The sequence below is a fragment of the Pteronotus mesoamericanus genome, unplaced genomic scaffold (genome assembly GCF_021234165.1).
Source record: "Pteronotus mesoamericanus isolate MK-2021 breed Mesoamerican mustached bat unplaced genomic scaffold, CSHL_Meso_final contig_263, whole genome shotgun sequence".
Lineage (NCBI taxonomy): Eukaryota > Metazoa > Chordata > Mammalia > Chiroptera > Mormoopidae > Pteronotus > Pteronotus mesoamericanus.
This window is the reverse complement of record NW_026555112.1, coordinates 5,544,360-5,562,636: the sequence shown is the minus strand read 5'-3', so window position 1 is coordinate 5,562,636 and position 18,277 is coordinate 5,544,360.

The following is an 18,277-nucleotide window of genomic DNA, read 5'->3' as shown; positions in this document are numbered from 1 at the left end:
CATGCCACCAAAATCAACAGGCAGAATATGATAATATCATACACATTCTCTGTTCTACAAAAATGTCCAGGTGTATTAAGTTACAGTCTAACTTGTAAACACCTCTGAAAGTCTGATCATGTGCTCCCAGACCCCTGGAAAACTCCAAGGCCATCATGTCTAGTGAGCTCGAGCCAGCACCAGCCTTTCCTGAGCTATTGTATGGCCTCGATGGGGAAATCATCCAGCAGCCTTCTCCCCACTAGATTCTTCCTTCTGGCTGTGTAGAATAACGCTCACATCACGTATTTTCCTTTTCCTGTACTTTCTGTCAAATACCATTCAGGTAATTTTGCCTCGTACACGCTCCCAACTCTCTCCTCACTGAAATCCTCTTCCACAAAGTCAAACTCAAACTCCTTCCTTCCCCCTTCCTGGCCCCAAAGATCACTCCCTCCTCTGAACCGCCATCACCTTGATTGTCATCCAACAGGTCTTACCCAGGGACACTTTTTCTGTCCTTAGGTCTTACTCCCTCTGTAAATCGTAAGCCTCTGGGGGGCAAAGCATATCACATCCCTTTATTGTGAATGTGGAGTCACGTGGTAACAAATACATGAATGCTATTTGTGATGTGTTCGCCTATTCCAACTGTTCCAATTAATTAAGAGAAATTTCCCTCAAACTTCCATCTTGCTTTGTTCCTACCCTTCCATCCAGTTAGAGACACAGTGGTTATTAATCACCTACCAGGTAAACAACAGTGATCCTGATGACGATTAAGAATAGTATTATTGTACCAAGGGAAAGAAATGCATACATTTTAATTTGAAAATAAATATAAAACAGAGAATTCGGAACCCTGGAAAGGTTTCAGGAGTCCCCTTGGGAATCACATTTTTCATGGGCCACCTTATCTCTTAATTAAAGTTACTTTCCCTCAAACACCAGTATTTGAAACTGTTTAAAACGTTTTTTTCCACAATGCCATTACTTTTTTTACATCTTATTGCTACATAATGAGCTAAACAGCCTTAGTGGGATTTTTTTTTTTGACACTTAAGTATCACTTACAACATTGTTTTTATGGGCAAATGGATCCCAAATTCAAAACAACTAAGTTACAAAAACCAACTCCAAGACTACAATGGATTTGCAATGGTTAATTTCATTAATTTCATTCATTAATTCTTCCAATCATTCATAAATATAGACTGCTCAATGTTAATAAGCACTGCGTCTCCTACTTATTTTACTGCCTTTGTTATGACTCATTTAAATTTTGAGGCCAATTATCTTCCTCTTCAACAGATAACCTGTGAAAAGCTATGTAAGAGGAATTTTATATAAGCATGAGATTTTGTTTTTTAGTTCCATTAAAAAATATCCGTCCCTATTAAACTATTATGAGGGTGGATTTCAAACTTTCACCCAACTGTATCTGAAATTGCTGGACAGCTGTAAGGTTTGTAACAGGAAGTACAAAGACAGGCAATTTAGAGCTGCCACATCCTTTAGGGAGAGAAAGGATGAGCTCTATGGAGCCATAACCTTTTACCCATTGATGACCAACAGGGAAAAGGACACGAGCTATTTCTGTAGGCACCTATCTATGTGTCTTGTATTAACCACGACTTTTTCAGTTGCAAATAGAAACCTAACTTCAATTACCTTAAAGAAAACATCAAAATCTGGAAGAGACTGAGAGAGATTCTGTATTTCTTTCTTTTTTTTTAGATTCTGTATTTCTTATATTATTTGTGTACTGATGAGACTGACCCTGTAGAGTGAGTGGTAGTGGGTGGGTTGGAGTTGAAGATACAAGAGAGTGAAGTGACCATTGCAAGAACATAGTCCTGGGTACACACACACACACACACACACACACAAGGGCGGGGAGTAGGATCCAAATTGCATATGAAGGGAACAGAGGCAGTAACAGTGCATTCAGATTGATACATGTAACAGTAGGTTGGTAGATTACATGGAGGAGGATGAAGGCGTTCTTTTTCTGATTGCTTTTATTTTCCCAGTAAAATAAGAAACGAGGTCATCAGCTCAAAGCCATGATGGTGAGAGGGTGTTGGAACTTTGAGAAGAGAGGAAGGGGTAAGGTAAAGTCTTGTAGCATGAGAAGACGAGGCATAAGTAGTGGTATCCCCATTTTACAGATACTGAAACTGAGGCTCAAACAAATGACATGACAGAGACAGAGACAAGGTTCCAAAGGCCGGGGCTGTGCCTACCACACCCCAAAGAGAAAAGAGAGGTCAGCTAAGGCTAGTTGACTCAAGGCTCTCTCACCCCTTTTCCTCCCAGGGGCCTACATAGTGTCTGATCTCAGGACATGCTTTTAAAATGGTTGTTGACTGTTCCCGTTTTCTCCACCTAAGACTCCTGTGACATCAGGCTGTTGCTTCACTCACTGTCATTTCATCTCCTTTGTCTCCCTACAGCCTATCCGTGGAACTAAGAGAGCAAACTGAAGACCCCCAAGGAGGCGTATAGTCCTTCAGATCTGAGAGACCACCATGGAAAACAGTAAAGAGAAGAAAAGAAAAGAGCCTTGTCAGTTCCGAGTATTCATCTCCCGGTAGGGACTGACCTGTGACTTTCATTCAAGATACAAATTTGATCATGACACTGCTGTTTAAAACCCTTTGGTGATAACAGGAGCAAAAACGATAATAGCGAACAGGCACTTTCTGAGCTACTACGATGGGCCAGGAACCATGCCTGCATTTCACCTGCATTAATACATTACTTGCCTTGTCTCCTTGGCTGTTTGCTGTTCTAATCCCTATTTTAAAGATGAGGAAGCTGAGGCCTAGGAAGGTTAAAACCTGCCCACAGTTAGCTAATTTCAGAGGTGGCATTCAAACGCAGGCCGTTGGGCTCTAGAAGACATTCTTACCCAACCTCTTCAGAGGCTCCCTGTTGCTTAGAGTGTCCCACCTGTATCCTTCAGCAGGGACACAAGCCGCCCGCATGATCTAGCCCTGATTCATCTCCTGCCGTGACCCTTTGCATACCTACCATCTGAAGGTCATTGTAGTCATCGAAAATGTTCTGTTGGGCGTGCCTGTGTCCATGCAGACATTGTCTCCCTCAGCCCCAAACGCCCTCCCCCCGCTGAGCCACCGGACAGACTCATCTCCTGGAGCTCAGCTAAATATCACTCCTGTGGTCAGTGAAATTCAGTTCAGCATGTATTAATTAAGCATGTACTTTGTTCCAAACCCCAAGCCCAAGGCACTGACAGTTTAATAATGTAAAAGAGACATCGGTTTCCTGCCTTCCAGGAAGCTTCCGGTCATTAAAGAGATGAGCGTTCTGATAAGGGATGTACAGGCTGCAGAGAGCATGTGGTAGAAGGCCAAGGTTGACATTTCTGGGAATCAGGACAGGTGCGTGGATGAGAAACGTGCCCACTGAAATGTGCGTCAGTCAGTCTCCCTTGTAGCTGTTGCCATGTCTTTATGTTTGTGGCTCTGTCTGCTGCTAATGATAAGCCATTCTTGCAAGTAAATATGTCAATATTAGCACATTTATATGTGTAGTATACTTTATAAGTCTTTTGAGCAGTACTCCAAGAAATAGCAAGTTTGGGGAGAACAATGCATCCTTAATTAGCAATTTCAACATAAGGTCCTGTGCTTAGTCAGGCTGGCTAGAAGAGCTGAATGTTACCACTGTGGGGAAGCTGGAAAGTCAATCTTTCATCTGGCTCGGCGTGCCCTGCTAAAAACCAAGGCTTCCTCTCATATACTGCTGGTGGGAATGTAACATGGCGCTGCCACTGTGGAAAATAGTCTGGCAGCTACTCAAGATGTGACACACAGAGTTATCGTGTGACCCAGCAAGTCACTCCTAGCGTGGACCAAAGAGAATCGAAAACATCTGTCCACACAAAAATGTGAACATGAATGTTCACAGTAGCATTATTCATAACAGCCAAAAAGTGGGGGGAAATGCAAATGTCCATCAGCCCCAGATGGTTTAACAAAAATGGAATTATGGTATAACCACACAGTGGAATGTTGTTATTATTATTATTATTATTTGGCAATAAAAGGAATGAAGTACTTATGCATGCTACAATGTGGATGAACCCTGAAAACAATATGTTAAGTAAAAGAAGCCAGACACAAAAGGCCATGCATTAGATGACTCAACCTATGGGAAATGTCCAGAATAGGAAAACCGGTAGAGATAGAAAATCGATTACTGGTTACAGCGAGGCTGGAGGAAGGAGAGATTAGGGAGTAGCTGCTAATAGGTGTGAGGTTTACGTGGTGGTGGTGGGGGGCGGCGATGAAGTGAATTAGAATTAAGTAGTGATGATGGTTGTACAATCTCGTGAATCTACCACAAAAGCCACTTAATTGTACAAAATGATGAATTTTATGACATGGGAATTGTATCTCAAAAATAATTATTTTTAAAATATGGGGTTCTCTTATTGAAAGGGAAGAAGAGTAAATAACAATTTGGGGACAATGGTGTCTGTCTCAATTCCCTAGAATGAGTTAGTGAGAAAAGGCTCCCTTTAGACTACATTTGGGTTAATGGGATAGAAGGGAAAGAAGGTTCTGTGAAGAAGAAAATGTGACAAGAAACAGAGACGCAGGCTTGAGAAAAGGTCACGGAGAGCTTTTCTCAAGATCTGAATCCTTGGGCTCAGTTTGTTATCACCTCCTTATAACTCTGTTGAGAATTAAGACTTGACTTTCCATTTGAACTCATAAAACAAGGCAAAGTTTACAAAAATAAGGTTTCAGTGATAAGGTCACTGACTTTAAACCTCTGCAAAATTAGCAACGAGGCCCTCGGGTACCAGTGACTTTTAAAGTGGGAGTAGTCAGAGCCTGGGAAGTGCTCCAGAGAACTCCTGGCTGGGCCCTCGCTGCTTTTGATCATTAAGCAAGAAACTTGGAAGTCCAGCAGCATGAGTGTCCCTAAATTTGCAGTCCTGAGTTTAAAGAAAGGAATGCTAAGGACAAGGAATGTATTCGGAAGAAAGTGTGGCATGACAGAGAGATGACTGACTTTGGAGTTAGACAAACCTGCACCCAAGCCTTGGCATGACGGCCTGCTAGCCGTGAGACTTGGGGCAGCTCTCTGGCCTTCCCGAGCCTCAGTTTCCCTTCTCCATGGTATGGGAATACTATCTGTCACAGGCTGTTTCCAGGGGCACCTGGCCACGTGTCCTATATTAATCAGAACTCTTTCAGTCAAAAGTGACAGAGCCCTAAGTCCAGTTAGCTTAAGAAAAACGTAAAAGGCTGGAAGAAGGTGGAGGGGAGAGAGGGGGCGCTGGGTTTCTTGGATCCTCTTGCCAGGAAGGGCAGGATGAAGCTCAGAGCTGCGGGATCCAGGAACTCAGAGGCAGTGAACAGGCTCCCCGCGCGTCCTCTCCATGTTGGCCTCACTCTCAGGCCCAAGCCTCAGGGCCACTAGACACAGGTTTGTTGGGCAGTTGCAGGCTCACTTCTAGCGCTAAAGAGGAAGACGTCACCTCTCAGCTTTAGTCTGAAAAATCCTAGGGAAGGGCTCTGATTATTCTGGCTGAGGCAACCTACCTGGCCACTCCTTGGACCACCAGCTGTGGCCAGGTAGCAGGATGATCCCCAGTCTAGGTCCCAGCTACACCCCTGCAGCTGTGGCGTCTCTGACCAGCAAGCGGAGTGAGAAGCGCTCCGCAGACCCAGCAGAGAAGTCGGCCCCAGGTCCCAGACCAGCCTTCACCTCCAACCCAACCCCACTCCCTCACCCACCCCCACCCTCTCTTCCTCCTGTTCCACACCTCAGGGGATGGCGCACCCAAAGCTGAAGCCAGAAATCTGGGAGTCAAGCTGCATTCCTCCCTCTTGCTTACCTCCGCTGTGGAAGGAGTCGTCACCGGCCCTGGCAGTGTGCCCACCAACTCGTCGCACCTCTGTCCCTGTCCCTGTTCCTCATCCCCCGGCCCTGCTCTCACGTGGACCTCATCGGCCAGCCTTTCTCCTTGTTGTACCTCCTGCTCGCCTAACTCTTCCCACCGGAGTGTGAGAGTTGTTTTTCCAAAATAATTGTCTTGTCATGTGTCTTCCCTGCTCAAGATTTTTTTTAATGGCTCCCCATCAGAGCCAGCTACGTAATTTCCGGGGCCTGGCGCAAAATGTTTACAAAGCAAGGGAAAAGACAAATGTACTAAAATAGGAAAATATGAAGCTTTTCCCTTTCCTTTTGTTTTTGGTAGTCTCCTTCTGTCTCTCAACTTATGCTGTTTTTCTTTGCCATTTAATGTGAAGAAAAATTCAAATTATAAATTATTAGCACAAATGTTATTGTTCATCTTTATATGGTACAATGCCCGTTGTAAGTGCAAATAGGAGAGCCTTTAACTCCTTTGCGGAATCACTGAAATGATACAATTTGTACCTTGTAACCCATCGCAAAAACTAACCCAACTGTTTTATCTCACTTCTTCGTATGCACACATGCTATCAGCACTCAGTGGGAGCTGGTAGCTTCCATAATGTGCTGACCTTACACTTGTTCTGAGTTGCTAAACCCCTGTGCATAGCAGGTCCACTGGAATTCTGCACTCATGGGCCTTCATGAATCCCACATGTGGCCGAAGCAGCAAGATAACATAGACATGAGTATTGCATACACCGTCTGTGCGATGCACCGGTTCATCGTCCCATTGGACTTCGCTTACAAAACACACGCTCAGAGACAAAGTTATTAAGAATTTTGAGACACCGACAGCAGCACAGTAAACCAAGCACGGGGCCCATCTGAGCACGGAGTACTGTAGAACTGCACAGGTCACCTGTCCATGAATCTGGTCCTGCTTCCTATCTTCTAGACAGCGAGTTCAAACTACTTCAGATGAAATACAGACCCTTTATGATGAGGCCTAAGCCTCCTCTCTTTCCCTTCTCAATTCTCTCTTCCACTATGTTCCACTGAAGTTTTTCTCCTGCAAGGATGAACTTCTTGTAATCTTCCCTCATACCATTCCCTTTGCCCGAAATGTCCGAGATCCTCTGCTCCTCTTTGAGTCTCAGTTCAAAGGCTGCCTCCCCCGGAAAGGCTGCTTCAGCTCTCCCAGGGAGCCTGCGACCCCTTCTATGTCCCCCACAGTGTACAACCTGCGGTCACTGCACATTGCATTGCCCTTGCTCGTGCATCTATCTCCCCTACACTGTAAGCTCTTCGGGGGCAGAAAGGATCTCTGTATTGTTTTGAGTTCTCAGCGTCCAGCAGAATGTCTGGCAAATGATAGGACCTCACTCAATAAAATCCTTGTAAACTGAATGAAAGAATGAAACAATGCCTGGCACACAGTAGGCATTCATGAGTTAATTGATTTTTTCAAAAATATCTGAGTGCCAACTATATAATGGGCTCTGTGCCATGCTTGTCTTTCTTGCACTTAGTGAGTACCTCCTGCATGTGAAGGCCTATGTTAGGAGCTGGGAACACATTGGGAACAAGAAAGGATTCCCTCCTTCTAAGACCTTACACTCTAGTTGGTTCTCAGTAAATGTCCTTTTTACTTCCTCCTCCTTTCCCAGTGCCTCCCAAGAGGTAACTGAATCATTCATACATATTTTAAGACTTTCTCTGCTTCCACCTTCTGCTCAGGATTCTCTTTCTCTGCTCTGTTCTCAGGTACCAAGAGATGGATGTTTGATCTTCCAGACTTGTTTTGTTTTTTTCAACCACTGCACAGGTCAACATAGAGTGGACGTGAAACTAGTCCACTAGCCTCTGCACCAGCTCTGGCCTTCTCATTAAATTAGTCCAGAGATTATTCCACTAAGTCTCAAGAAAGTCCCCACATGCTGACACCTGTTTCCAATCTCTTCCCCTCACCTAATTGTTTCTCTCACAAATTTGAGGTTTATTTCCTCGTAACACAGGCCCTATCTGGTAATCAAAACTGCATGTGTCTCAGTTGGAGCACATTCGGCTCCAGAGCTCAGCTGAGGCAACCCAGAGACAGAACAGAATCGTTGTTTGGACGCTGGAGCTCTTGCTGACGTAGGCCTATTCTCCACCCTCCCTTCTCTTATCCTTGACCTTCCCTCTCAGCTTCCTGCAATTTCTAAGTGTTCTTCAGTGGAAAAGAATGTCATGCAGGCTTCTCTTATAAAGGTACCCTCATTCATACTGAAGATTCTCTCCATTGTTCTCCCAGCTGAGATGAAATTCTTTATGCTTCATCATGGCTAAAAGAAGAAATGTTTTGGAAAATGAGAACACTGACTTCAGAAACTATTTATGACTCAGAGGATGGAATTAGGTTTTAGGTGAAGAAGTTGCTGAAGGGTCATGCTATGGCCTGAATTGTGTCCCCTCACCAATTTCATATGTTGAAACCCAAATCTCCAATGTGCTGGTATTTGGAGATGGCCTTTTGGAGATTACCTTTGCAGGTAATTAGGATTAGATGAGGTGCTGAGAGTGGAACCCTCACGATAGTATTGGTGGCTTTATGAAGAAGAGGAAGAAAGTGAGATAGTTCCCTCTCCGTTATGTGGGGACACGGTGAGAAAGCAGCCGTGGGCATGCCAGGAAGAAGGCCCTCACCTGGAACTGAATCAGCCAGCACTTTGGACTTCCTAGCCCCCTGAGGCCATACCTAACTTCCACAGGCCTCTCTTAAGTGCTGGTCACTGTTGAATAGCTTGAATCCCCTGAAGATCTGCTGTTGAATAGTTTGGGACCATTCGGGGCATGTTAGAGGCTAGATTGAACACACGGACTGTCTCAGCCACTCACTTCACTTCACTGATTTAAATGACGACTCCATCCGACCTCTGACACATTGGAAGGGTGGTGGGTTGCTTGATCCAATGATGGCTTGAAATCACTCCCAATCCATGAATAGGTTTTCATGGAATTCTCATTCCTGAATGAAGTACTGTTTATGGAGGACTCAGCTCTTAGTCACAGAGTTTTGGCTCATTCTGCTTTCCCAGAAAGCATTGGAGAAGGTCATCAATAGGATATGACCACCATTAGACCTGAGAGCTGGACCCAGGCAATCAGAGGCTCCTCGCCCTCTCCACGTCTTTGGAATATCCGCTCTGCCCATTGTTCCCACAGCGGTAGCTGTTTCAAGGACACAGCCCTGAGACAGCCAGCTGTTGTTAAGGCCATCTAGATGAAATACGTGACTGAACACAGGGAAGGCCTCTGTGGAATCTCCAAGATTCTGGTGGCTGAGTGTGGAGATCCCCTCCTCTAGCTACCTCCCAAGACAAGCCTCGTCAGTAAGCTCCCTTGCTTATTAAACCTCCACTTGTCAAACCGGAGCAGTCTGCCTCATTCTTTGATCTCTCCTTACATTCCGCACACAAAGGCCAGTCACAAACCAAAGGACAGTCACTGAAGATTTAAACAAAGCAGACAGGATTGTCTCTCTGTAGCTTGAAATTGTTCTATAGCAACTTTGCCCATCAAATACAATGTTTTAGAATACTTGGGATAGAATAATATGAATAATAATAATAATACCACCACCAATAACAATAATAGACAGTGAGAACTTCCATAAATAGAGGCCAAATATATATATATGTCAGATGTTGTGCTAGAAGCCATAGATACTTGTGTGTGTGTGTGTGGATGTGTGTGCACGCGTGTGTGTGTGGACTTACAATAATTGTGCAAGGTGTGTATCGTTATTTCTGTCTTGCTTGTTAGGAAACAGAGGCCCACATAGCTAGTTTGGAAATGGAACTGAGGTTTGGAGTCAGATCTGCCTGAATCCAGTGCATGTGCTCTGTTCGCGGCACTGCACCGGCTTCTGCACCAGAAGTGTGATTGCGTTCCTGGATCCTGCTTTCTGAGACACCGTATAATTGAGTCAGCGTTTGATGTTAGGAAAGTATAATCCTGCTGGTCCAGGGAGCCATGAAAATATGTCTGAAGTAGGACTGTTTGCAATGATGCCTTTGATGTAGCATTTGAGGAACAGGGTGTGTTTCCCATATCATTGAATCCTTGCTTTGTTATTAAGAGAAAACTTTTTGAGGAGGGTCAGAAAGTCTTGAAACAAAAGAGCCTGCATTCTTTTTTGTTTTATTATACAGAATAGATTGGACATAACTAATTCCATTCTTGGCACATCAAGGCCGTTTTTTATAAGCATGGATTATGATTGTCTAACATAAATACTGTCACTCCTGGGGCCGTTGCAGGCCACTGAAGGGGAGCTTTTGACTCTGTATTAACTGGCACAATCTACTCTTTGTTTTATTTTGTTTCTGTTTTTTCTGTCTTTCTCCTTCCCCTTAGGCAGTCAGCTGTCACTTCTCCTGGGGTACCTCCCCACTCCCCCAGTTTCCAATATGCTATGTCTGAACTGCCATTCTTTAAAAATCATCATAAGTTTATTGAATTAGGAACTTTATTTTTCAAAAAATTTCTGTCAACTGTGGGTAAGGGTCTGTGGTTGCCCCTAGACCCTCCCCTGCAGGTAATGTGCAAGGGCTTATGATGGCGCTTATTCCTACCATCATTTCCTCTGTTTTATTCTGGGTTTGGGACTAGGTTTTAGGTATTGTAGCCTGCTGTGAGTCTGGCCTCTGAAGAACATGGCATTTCTTATACAGCAACAATGGATGCTTTTACTTCCAAGTAAGAGACAGCCTCACCCAAAGTGACTTATACAATTAGGAAATATATTATCTCTCTGACACTAAGTCCAGAGATAGGTCAGGCTTCTGGGTTGCTTGATTTAATGGCTTAACCATGTGATCAGGGACCCAGATTTTTCCATCTCTTGGTTCTGCCACCTGCAGAACAGCCATGGAAATGAGAGAATCCTTGCCCAAATGTAAAACTTAAGTTCTTCCCTTTAATCTGATTTTGGCCAGTTTAAGCAACAAGCCCATCTTAGGGCCAATAAAATCTGCCAGGGGAATGTAGTGCTCTAATTGGCCTAGACCAGGAATCAACAAACTCTTTCTGTAAAGGACCAGGTAATAAACATTTTAGGTTTTGTGTGCCATACAATCTCTCTCACACAGCTCTGCTGTTGCATCAGAAAAGCAGCGACAGGAAATTATGGGTGTGGTTGTTTTCAAATACACATTGTTTACAAAACAGGTAGTAGGCCCACAGGTGGACCTCTGCCCTAGACTAACAAGGACCCACCCATGAACCTGGTGATGAGCCAGCATCTCCAGAGTCACACAGGTAGAGCTTCACCTGTGTGAAGAACTGAGACATGAGATCTGTTAGGGGAAAGAGAGATGGACTCGACGAGCAGATGATGGTTCATTGCATTGTTCTTTGGGGGAGTGGAGTTCGAAACTGCTGCCTTTTCAGCTACAATGAAAAACAAGGAGCAGGACTGTGAATGCTGGTCGACTAAATATAAATTTGATACACCTTATCATTAAACTGGCCACTTTAAGAACCATTCTCTCCTTTGCCTCTTCTTTCCTCACCCTGTGCTCTAGCCTTAGAAGGAAGCACCTTTCCTGGAAGGTGACAGGCTCTCTGGAGCCTTGCACTTGCTCCTCCCTTTCTTAGGAACATGCTGTCCCCTCCTTGCCACTGCTTCTCTTGGATAAGTCCTGGTCATCTCTCAGAACTCTGCTCCATCCTTAAAGGCCTTCCCTAAGGTGGCCACTTCTCATTTAGGGTCCACACAGCCCCACACCTACTTCCACCAGGGCACGTGGCACCCTGCATTGTGAAGATCTGAGGACAGGAAGGTCTCCCCCACCTGATTGCGCCACCCTGCACGCCCGTGTTCCACTGCGCGGCCCAATCCCTGCTATGCACAGCCCACGCACACAGCGGCCCCTCGATAAATATTTCATGAATGAATGAGTGCTTATGCCTTGGATTATGAAAGACAATTAACTACTCTTTTTGTGTGTTTTGGTGTTATTATGAGGCAGGGTAGCAAAATGTGTCAATCATTTTTTTTCTGAATGTCTTTCTTGTTAAATATGAATTTCAGGCGTTTGAGCCTCTGGTCTTTATCTACAAATCTGATTGATGGTTTCCCTGTGCTTGTGTCATTATGTCCGAATTCAGTTCTCCAGCTGTGCCTGTGCAGTGGGACCCCACACAACCCCGTCTTCACACCCTCCCGTCACCAACTTGTTCATGAACAGGGAGTCTTTCTGGCCTCTGGCTTTTTACTGAAAGGCCAGTGCAGGAGTTTCTGACTCTTCAGCTTTGTCTAGCTCTCTCCCTGGGTCTACCCAGCGGTCCCTTTGATGATAGCAGAACTCCATTCCTGGACAGCTTGGCATTTGCCATGCGGAGCTCAGAGAATATGCAAGTAAAGCTCTCTGGCGGGCAGAGGAAGTGGTTAATGCATGGGCTTAGAGGGACTATACCCTTCCTCGGCTACCTGTTAGCTGTTTACTTAGCTTCCCTAATCTGCAGCTACCTCCCTGGTAAGGTGGAGACACAAAAGTCCCTACATCAAAAAGTTTTTATGAGGATTAAATAAAATAATGCATATAAAGTATAGCATAGGGTCTGGTAAACACTAAGCACTCAATAACAAAAGCTACTAATTGATGCCCAAAATGTGTGTGTTTGTGTGCAGTCTTACTGGAGGATATTAATACATTTAATTTTCCTGTCTAGAGATTCCAGATATGACTCATCTAAGCCTATGGGGGAAGTTTTTATTTAAAAAATTTTTTTTGATGTGAGAAATTTAAAATACACCAATCAGGAGGAACAAAATACAACAGAGTTTCTGGGCTAGATTCAGCTGTAACAGCAACTTCAAATAACCGTGGTTTAAACAACATAGAAGTTTCTTTTATGTAAAAGCCCAGAATTGGCATTCTAGAGCTGGTGTTGGTGGTTTTAGCCTAGGAAGGCCTCAGGGATCTTGGCACTCTCCCCACCCCAATTTTATTGAGATGTAATTAACAAACAGAATTTTATATTTAAAGTGTATAACTTGATGATTTGATGTATACAAGCTGTGTGAAGCGATTGCCACAATCAATTCAACACATTCATCACCTTACAGAGTTACATTTTATTTTTTTGCATGTGAGAACACGCAAGATCTACTCGCTTAGCCAAGTTTCAATTATACAATACATTATTATTAACTGTGGTCACCATGCTGTACATTAGATCCTCAGAGCCTACTCAGCTTATAATTGAAAGTGTGTGCCTTTGATTTACACATCACCATTTCCCCCACTCCCAGCCCTCAGTGACCACTATTCTTTGTTTCTATGAATCTGACTTTTTATTTTTTTTAAGATTCCACATATAAGTGATACCATGCAGTATTTATCTTTCTCTGCCAGGCTTATTTCATTTAGCATAATGCCCTCTAGTTTCACTTACATTGTTGTAAATGGCAGAATTTCATTCTATATACATAGCTCTATATGTCTATATACATACTAGATTTTCTTTCTCTATTCACCCATCGATGGACACTTAGGCTATTTCTCTCTCTGTCTTGATGCTTCACCATACATAGCCTCCCTAGGTCACTTTATGGCCCAAGAGGGCTGCTCATCTCCAGCCTTCAAATAGACATTCCTGGCAGTAAGAATTAGAAAGTGGCAAAGAAAAAGAGTACAGTGTATGCCAGAGCTCTTTTAAGGAAGATTTGTAGAAGTTGCCACATGTCACTCCCATCAGCTAAAACTGAGTCACATAGCCTTACCTAGCTGCAAAGGAGGCTGAGATATTCAATCTGTATTCTGCATTGCCATGTGCCCAGCCAAAAATCAGGGATTCTTATACAACTGAGAGAAGGGGGAATGAATACTGAAAATCATCTCTGCCTCAAATACCCATCCATTTCTCCTCACAATATTCATTATACTCAAAGACCATAAATAAGGTCCCTAAAACTTTACTGTATTCTTTTTTTAAAATCCAGTAAGTAGGGCCTAGCATCATGCTTAGCACTGACACATATGCTAGAAATCTAGGCACTGGGGATGCAAAGATAAATGAGAAATGGTTTCTTCCCAAATAAAATGAATACGATGTTTTATGTGCTGCACCAGTGGCGGTTACAAAGCCTAATTGGATATGGAAGCGGGAATGATTAAGCCTTGTGGAGGAGAGGGTACAGGGCATGGTCTGAGGAGTCCTTGCTGAGAACGACTTGTTCAGGACCTTGGCAGATAAAGGGAGCCTTCTTAGAAGTGAGCAGACACAAGCCAAAAACGACTGCTGGAAGCATTCTCAGCTGAAGGCAAGAGATTCTCGGTTCAAATAAGTGGATTCAAGCAAAGAATTGGGGGGAAATGGGGGATGGAGAACCCTAAGAAATCAGAAGGGAGGAATAGAATACAATAATTTTTCCTTACTTTCAATGATGAAACTTGGCTAGACTGAAATAATTGGCTTAGTCCAGTTATTTATTCTTGAAATATTGGTTACTTTTCATGCAGAAGAGCAAATGCAGCATATTGAGAATGAGGCAGAGAACCCTCTTTTAGGGACATATTTAAAGTATTGTACTGCCCAAATTAGCTGATATGTGCATGATATGAAATTTCTGCTTAAATATAATAGGAAATAATCTCATTGTGAGAGTGATCAGAACTCAGGAAAAAATCGTTAACAATGGCAGTAAAAGCATTCTCACCTAGTTTATTATTACAGATGGGGAAATGGAATGATAAAGTTAAATAGCTTTCCCAAATCATGGGCATTATTGTGAAAGGAACTCATATCTTCTCATTCCTGGCAATGTTTATTTCTCTCCGTTACTAAGCCAACTTTGAATGTGAACACAGTTATTTTCTATACTGCAGACATTTAATGTTTCGAATTACAGTTTGTTTTCTAATTTGCTCTACCATTCTATATTAGAGTGTACCATTATATACTAATATAACCTCACATGTACAACCTGAAAAAACGTATAAGTGGCTGTGAAAACTGTCTTGGTGAGGCCTTCATCATGCATCTCAAAAACCATTTAAACAGCCTAGACAGTGATGCTAGAAAACTATCATTATAAATGTAGAAGCCATCCATGTCAAAACTGGATTCAAAATAATTTGCAGGTGCTTATTTTTATTTTTTTTTCTTTTTAAAAGAACACAAAATAACTCCAATTTAATCTGAGGAAGAAGAGAAAACACACCCAGCCATTTAGAGCACGCTGAGTGCACCACAGAGCTGGAGTGTCAAACAAGGCCCGTGTGCAATATATACCACTTTCAGCAAGAAGAAAAAGGGAAAAATAAAATAAAGTAGTGATTACTTTAGGCTGTTTTGTCCCAGTTTCTAAGGGTTTTTTTTTTTTTAGTGCTAAAAGAAAAAGTGAATGGCTCATTTTGAAATAATTTCACCATGTAATTGTTAAGGAAATACAGTATGAGTTGCCCAGATAATAAATATTATCTTGTAAAACTTCTGTTGCCCAGTGGGTCTTTTTTTTCTTTTTACTTTAAATATTTTTCTGTTTTTCAATTACAGTTGACACACAATATTTTATAAATTTTAGGTATTTACTCCAATGATTAGAAATTATATAACTTAGTGATCATTGATCATTCTAATAAATCTCATACCCATCTGATACCATACATAGTTATTACAATGCTATTGACTATATTCCTTATGCTGTACTTTACATCCCTGTGACTATTCTGTAACAACCAATGTGTACTTCTTAATCTCTTCAAATTTTTCACCCATCTCACCTCTCAATGGCCCTGCCATCTGGCAATCACCAAAATGTTCTGTGTTACCTATGAGTCTATTTTTGTTCTGCTTGTTTGTTTATTTTGTTTTTTAGATACGATTGTTGATAGATATATATGTCTGCCATTTTATTATTCATATTTTTATTTTTTTCCTTCTTCTTAAAAAAGACCCTTTAACATTTCATGTAATACTGTTTTGATGAACTTCTTTAGTTTTTTTTTTTTTTTTTTTTTTGTCTGAGAAGCTCTTTATATGTCCTTTGATTCTATACAACAGCTTTGCTGGGTAGGGTAATCTTGGTTGCAGGTCCTTGTTTTTCATCACTTTGAATATTTCTTGCCAATCCCTTCTGGCCTGCAAAGTTTATGTTGAGAAATCAGCTGACACAGTCTAATGGGAGGCTCCCTAGTAGGTAACTTTTTCTCTTGCTGTTTTTATGATTCTCTCTTTGTCTTTAACTCTTGCACTTTATTATAATGTGTCTTGGCGTGGGCTTCTCTGGGTTCATCTTGTTTGGGACTCACGCTCTTCTATTTCCTACAGCAGGTTAAAGACATTAACAGTCATTTTTTTTTTACGTGGGTTTTCAATTCTTGGTCTTTCTCTTCTTCTTCCAGCACCCCCATGATATGAATGTTGGTATACTTGGAGTTGCCCCAGAGGCTCCATATACTATCTTCATTTTTTTTAGATTCTTTTTTCTTTTTGCTGTTTTAATTGTTTCCCTCCCCTCCCCATTTCCTTACCTTCCAAATTTGATCATCTGCTTCATCTACTCTCGATTCCCTGTAATGTATTCCTCATTTCAGCTAATGTATTCTTAATTTCTGACTGTTTTTTTGTTGTTTTTTTTTTGTTTTCTAGTTTCTGTTTTTATGTTTCCTGTCTCTTTGTTGAAGTTCTCACTAAATTCATGTACTCTTCCCCTTAGTTCATTGAGCACCCTTATAATCAGTGTTTTGAACTCTGCATATAGTAAATTGCTTGTCTCCATTTTGTTTAGTTCTTTTTTTGGACTTTTGTTCTTTTCTTTCATTTGGGATATATTTCTTTGTCTCCTTATTTGTCAATCTCCTTGTGTTTGTTCCTATGTATTAGGTAGAATTGCTACATCTCCTGGGCTTGGTAGGGTGGCCTCATGCAGGAGGCATCTTACAGGGTCTGGTGGCACGTCCTCACCATTTGCCTCCCCATTCTCCTCCCCAGTCTTATTTATGTGCTTAGTTGTAGGATTCTGTTCAGCTAGATTTCAGGTGGTCCTCAATGATGGCTCTTCTACGGTTTAGTTGTAATTTTGATGTGGTTGTGGGAGGATGTGAATGCCACGTTACCAACACCGCTATCTTGACCAGAAGCTGCCCCAGTGGTTTTATATTCTAGGTTGTTTTCTTCTTTTCCTCTATGTTTTAACCTTTAGTTTAATTTCTCTCCACTTTTGTATTTTTTGAGAGGTTGTCATTTCATACATCAGATACAGTTTTGCTCTCACAAATTTTGGACTTCCATGGCCTCGGAACTTCTGTTTTTGATTCCTACAGACCCATCAATCTCCTGATCAGGGTCTTCCTCTCCCTGAACTAGGCCTAGGTTTCCACCATAAGAGAATGCAAGGTGGCAAATGGTTATCCTGAGGGGCTGTGTGGTATTAGGCAGCACTTCCTGGGCTTGGATACTGCTACTTCCGCTTTCTAGCTGTGTGATTTGGGGGCAGCTTACTTAAACTCTCTGTGTCTCCATTGCATCATTTTGAAATGGGAGTGACCACAGTACCTATGCCATAAGATTGTTGAGAAGATTAAATCAGTACTTGGTATTAAAAAAATTCAACTGAGTGAATGTTAAAGATCTTATTGGCTTTATTCAGCAATTCACGAATTGAATAGCATCTAATCTAGCAGCTAGAAAGGAGTTCTAAAGAGCTTTACAAAGCATGGAATGCTATATGCAGAGGGAGCAGGAATAAGGAAGTTGTGTTGGGTAAAAAAAAGTTGATCAGTTATTGCAAAGTTTTTTTCCTTATAGGGACAGCAGGGGCTTATCCAGCAGGTTACCCAACTAATGCTGATCAGACTATGTAATGTATGTAATGTTAACACATACAGACACTCTATTGTTTACAGTTATGATATTCCTGGCACTTAACACTGTCCCTCATCAGGCATTAGTTGGGTAACCTGCTTGATTGACTGGTTTAAGATTGTATTTCTAGAAGAGCTGAAACTATAATTAAGTTAAGTCTTGTTTTGTTGATCTGAGACTTAGCATAAGTGACTCCATTTGGGCCAGTTGTCTTTTCTTTAGCACATAATGAGTGCTCAGAACATGTTAGCTATTATCATCATTGTGCTCTAATAGCCCAAGAATATTGACATTTGTTAAAAATGCTTCTTTAACACTTTCTTTAACATAATGTGTACTGAAGAGGAAAGTCCTATTACTGAAGCCAAAAGATCTTATTTGAAGCTCAGCATCACCACATTCTAAATGTGTGACCTTGGGCAAAACATATAAGCCTCCTGCAGCTCAGTTTTCTCAACCACAAAATGTATGGGGAATGGGGAACTGGCTAATTCTAATTTTTCATTCACTCATTTAACAAATATTTGCTCAGCATGTAATC